A 6,000-nucleotide genomic window follows, 5' to 3' on the forward strand; every position below is an offset into this window, starting at 1 on the left:
AAAGACACTTCTGTGCAGGTGAGTTAATTTTTCCTTGGAAGCACTCGAGAAGCAACAGCTCATGGTGAACCCTGGTTTCGTGGCTATCCCACTAGCTAGTCCCAAGACTTCCCTGCTGGCTCAGCTGGTAAAGAAATTGCCTGCAATGTGGGAGACCTGGGTTCCATCCCTGCGTTGGGAAGATCCCCTGGAGAAGGGAAAGGCTACCCACTTCAGTATCCTGGCCTGGAGAATTCCATGGACTGTATAGTCCATAGGGTCACAAAGAGTAGGACACGACTGAGCAACTTTCACTTCACCACTGGCTCTCGGGCTTCCTCCCTGAAGGCCCCAGAGCCTGTTACGATGGACATGGGTCTTTCCGCCAGTTGAAAGGCTGAGGTTCATGCCCTGTCATGCTGCTGCAGTGGGGATTCTCCCAATAGCCACCACTTCACTCCCGTTACAGTCTGTGGCAAGGACTAGAAAAAAAGAGCTCTTATTGAGAATCATGCTTCATTTCTTTATTAATCAACACCAAGGATTTCATGTTAATACATGAGTTTTCTGAGTCACCTCAAATTTAGGTTCATTTCCATGTAACGGCTCAGGTGCAATGCTAAAAACTGAAAAATTAGAGCAAATATCTATTCAGGGTTTATTACTCACAAAACACCAACATAAATATTTTATATTATTTAATATTCTTGGAAACTCTGCAGTAGACATTAGTTTTAAATTTTTTTTACAGTTTTTAAAGGTTACTTCCCATTTACAGTTATTACTAAATATTGGTTATGTTCCCTGTGTTATACAATTACATCCTTGAGCCCACTGGAGTAGACATTATTTTTATCACACTGTTACAGATGAGGAAACTGAGGCTTGTCAGGCTATGTGAGGTCATGGGGGGCCAGGCACATGGACCACACTATTGTTATTTTCCCCTGTAAGGCAACAAGTTTAGCTTTCTAACCCAGCATTTTCTTTCTGTTTCATATGCCTATGCACATATATGTATGCATAGACTTATAAATACATGCATGTATAACTATTAATATTTTTTCATGTACAACCAAATTATAAATAAACATAATGTATGTAAAATTTATGATAAATCACATAATGCTATATAATTAATAATATATATTATATCTATATAAATATATTTATAATATACTCATACTATATTTATATATTATAATGTGAAAGTGTTAGTCACTCAGTCTTGTCTGACTCTATGCTACCTCATGGACTGTAGTCCACCAGGGCCTTCTGTCCATGGGATTCTCCAGGCAAGAATACTGAAGTGGTTGCCATTTCCTTCTCCAGGGGATCTTCCCAACCCAGGAATTGAACCCAGGTCTTCAGCACTGCAGGCAGATTCTTTACCATCTGAGCCACCAGGGAAGCCCATGTATTATAATATGTGAAAATATGATATATAATACATTTAATATATTATTATGTATAAATAATAACTATATAAATACATGTTACATTTTATTATATACATTATATGTACTATGTACTTGTATACTATATAGATTATACATAATTTGCATTATATGAGAAACATGCTAATAATTGTGTATATACACACATTTAAAATCTACTTCCTTCCAACTACTTCAGACTATGTCTCCACATCTCTACTGACGTCTCAGCCCAGATATTCCCATGGGTGGGGCCACCTTGAGCACTAGGGGAGGACCAGCCACACTTCTAGCCACCATCCACTAGTAGTACCCGGACCCCCAGTTATGACCCCCAAGATGTGTCCAGACACTGCCCAGTGGCCCCTGGCAAAGGCAGCGAGTTGCTGCTGCTGCTAAGTCACTTCAGTCATGTCTGACTCTGTGCGACCCCATAGACTACAGCCCATCAGCCTCCCCCTTCCCTGGGATTCTCCAGGCAAGAACACTGGAGTGGGTTGCCATTTCCTTCTCCAATGCATGAAAATGAAAAGTGAAAGTGAGGTTGCTCAGTCGTGTCTGACTCTTCGCGACCCCATGGACTGTAGCCTACCAGGCTTTTCCGTCCATGGGATTTTCCAGGCAAGGGTACTGGAGTGGGATGCCATCGCCTTCTCCGAAAGGAAGGGCCAAATCACCCCTAGCTGAGAACCATTGGCTTAGATGCTTTCGGACAGTTTTATCCTTGAGGTTCTACTTCTCAGTCTGAAACACAGAGTGTGTTGTTGGCAAATATCCCAACAGTCGCTGGTTAGATTGGAGGAAATCAGCCTGCCCTCTCCTACCTTCACCCTATAACCCCGGGACCTGAGGACCTTCCCAGACTTTCACCTCTCATCCCTGAGACCAGGCAGGAGCCCCTCCTATACAGCTCTGACCCTGCCCCGTGTTCCTCAGGTCCTCGCTCCTCGATGGTCATTTCTGACACAGCATCTGACAATACCACGTGACCTCGGTTCTAAGCCTTCAGATTTCTCTCTGATGAGATGTTTTTCTTCTCTTTGGAAAAACAACAACAGAGTATTATTATTGGTTTGCCAATCATTCCTGGGCCATACAAGCAGGCTTCTTCCTCCAGAATATCTGGAAAAATTCCCCCAAGAAATTGACTATGAAATAGGGCAGTTTCCTCGAGTCCTCATGTGGTTTTTATCACACAGACTACCTGTATAAATAGGTCATGAGACCTACTGAATAAATAATGAAAGTACAGTGTAACAGTACACACTGGCACCTTTAAAAACGACGCTTGTGAATTCCCTGGTGGTCCAACGGTTAGGACTTGGTGCTTTCACTGAGGTTCCAGCTCTAATTCCAAGATCCTGCAAGCCCCACGGTGAAGCCAAAGTAAAAGAAAAAACCCTTGTTGTTGAGTCCGGGGTAGATGGTCCTGTATCAGCTCTCTGGGCAGCAGGCGTCTACCGAGAACCAGCACTGACCTGAGAACCTCGGCCCAGCAGGGAGCAGAGGCCCCTGGGTCCTTTCCAAGGCCTGGCAGTTGAGCAGGAATTTCTCCAACACCTGTTCCCTTTGGCTACAGTTTCTCCTTCACTCCTATCACTGTTTCCAAATAATGTAGAGTTACAGTACAGGAATTTCCCTCCTGGATCCCGCCTTAATATATAACTTTTTGAGCTGACTTCTGCCTCCTTTCAAATGAGTGCATTTCTGAGTCTACACTGATACATCCTTGAGAAAGTTGACTCAGATTTCTGAGACCTGAACTCAGCCTGAGTGCTTTCTTGTTCTTGTCTTTGATTTGCTGAGAGGCCACTATTTAGAAGTCTAATCATGTTAAAGGTAAAAAGATGAGATCGAATTAAAGGAGATACAGGACGTATTTCTAAAAGATTTACACATTTCTAAGATTTCTAAACTCTTTTAGAGTGAGGACTAATCTGAAATAAGATATTCTTATTTTTAAGTGAGGTGAGGAAAAGTTTCTATCATCAACTATATATTTTCTTACAAAAGAACATATTTCTTCTTATGGAAAAGACTATGAGTAAATTTAATGGGAAAATATGTATTCTAAAATAGCTCCTAATATTCTCTTGACATTCTGTACTGAATTTATTATTAGTAAAAATCAAGGAATAATGCCACTGGAATACACTGCAATGGAAAAACTTGTACTTGTGCAAAACAATCAATACTATGTGGCATTTTCCCCTACATCGATAATTGATTGCTGTAATATCTTTTTTAAGCTACACCACTTAAAACTCTTCTAAGTACTAAACAACTCACAGTGCATATTTTCCTTAGTCACCTACAAGATGGTTATGCAGTAAATCATGCCTTAGAACAGATCTCATAAAGCATTTGGTACCTTGCTTAAACATAAGACTCTTTCAGGATTTTCTTATAAAATGAGAAAATATGGCATCATATTTTTGCTCCCATACAATATGACTATGCAAGCGTCATGTGTTCCCTTAGTTTTTATCCATTTGAATGTAAAGAAACTGAAATGCTTGGAATCTATGAATTTCCCATATGGAACTCTGCAGCTTGTCTATCATGACTGACCTCAAAGGGTAAAAGAAACCTGACTCGAGGAATTGAACTTCAACTGAAGCAGCAAAACAAGCCACACTGAACCGTGTCCTTCCCAGACTAGGGGGCCTCCTGCAACACAGGACTCACAGACTATGTCTGAGTTGTGGGGAGGTCGCCCTGTGTATGTGTGTGTGTGTATTTCAGGGGGAGGGAGGAGGGGAGGCATGTTTTTCTTTATCAGAAACCATTTCCTGTATTCAAATGTGCTTTCTAAATTTATCTGCAGTCTGAGGCAGGGAAATAGACACACGGAAATAAAGATTGAGTCCAGCTGGGTCATTCAAGCACCCAAGTAGGGTCTCTGTCTTTCTCCCACACCTTCTCCTCTCAATATCTTGCCCAAAGATTAAACAGTCACTGTACAATGTGTTAATAGGAATGCAAGTGAAACAGTCCATCTGAAACTTGAAACTTCCCCATTTAATCTCTCCATCCTACGACAGATAGATGGATGGCTGGATGGATAAAGAAGTATAGTAAGGTAAGTAGAAAATGGCCAGAGGGAAGCCAAACAATAGCAAAAATAATAGAAAAAAATTGGCCTGAATTTTCCTTTCCCAATATTTAAGTTATCGTAGGGAGGTCTTGGCATAGGTATATTAATCAAATATTCCTTAAAGATCCCCCCCCCCCACGCATACACACACACACACACACACACAAAGCAGTGTCAGTTCCTTTACAGAAGTATGAGCTCCCAGAAATTCCAGGACAAAGTGTTGTTTTCAGTCCTTGGACAAGGGCCAAATAACCTATGGTCTGCTTTGGGGAGAGAAAGGCTGGCTTCTTTGTCACCAGCGTGAAGTCCATCTTTTGGAATTGAGGAGCCTGAGGGCTAACCCTAGCTGGGCCAAGGGGCAATCGTCAGCCCTCAGTGGGCCATTCGCTCCAGTCATTTCTCAGATGTCACTAAGCTGCTGTTACAGAGGTGATGTAATACAATTTTTGACTTGGTCTTAAGCCCAAAGGATGTGTCCAGTTGGTTCTCATTTTTTTTCTATCCTGAAAACACCTTTATGTAACTGATGGGAAATCAACTGTCACAGCCACGCTTTGACAATCAGATCTCAGGGGCTGGATGTGACTTTGTTGTGTGTTTCCTGGTGGTTCAGGTTTTACTTCTCTCTGTTCTCAGTCATTCTCCCTCCCCAAGCCGGGGAGGGGAGGGGCAACTATTTTTAGACTCAGGCGAGCTCCAGGGCGTCAGACAGTAAATCATTAGCCGTGACTTTAAAATAGTCCTGAGCTGCTTTGGGAAGAAGTATTTCTCCATTGCATATGGACTTGGATCTACATCCCACCACCTATACAGTTCAATCCCCATAAACATGATGAAACTCGCCTCCAAGGCTGCTCACAGCTGATGGTCTCTGGATTGAGGTGAAGCTTCCAAACTGCCCCGGTGGTGGTGGTGGTGGTGGTGGAGGCGGAGGTCCAGTGGTGCTCTGAGGTGCTTGGAAAACAATCCAAAAATAAATCCAAAAAAATGTCTCCCAGATCCCTTATTCAGCACCAAACTCACAACAGAGGGATGCTGTGTTGGACTGTATGCTTTGTATTTTCTTCCGTAAGGTCGAGGTCAGATGTGGACAGAACATGACCTCTTAGAACTGGCCTGAATGTTCTAAATCTGCAAAAGCAAGATCTTCTGTAAAATTTCTGCCACTAGTTGTTGCCTCTTACCATTCATAAAATTGCCAAATGCCAAAAACGTGAGAGGAAACTGAGGCTTAGAGAAGGGAAGCGACTTTTAGGAAAGTTGTGGTAAAATCACGACATCAGAGTCTGGACCCCTGAGTGAATGAGGTCTTGGTAGTAAAACATTCTGCCTGACACAGATGGGGGCTTTTTTGTGTAGTTCAGCGTAGTTGTGGGCGTATTCACCTACCAGCATCACTTCCCTAGATGTTTCAGGGAGAGGAAAGGAGACGAGATAGTGAGGAAACACTTAGAAATTTAAATTCCCTGGATAACATGACATAAT

This window comes from Capricornis sumatraensis, chromosome 15 (genome assembly GCF_032405125.1).
Source record: "Capricornis sumatraensis isolate serow.1 chromosome 15, serow.2, whole genome shotgun sequence".
Lineage (NCBI taxonomy): Eukaryota > Metazoa > Chordata > Mammalia > Artiodactyla > Bovidae > Capricornis > Capricornis sumatraensis.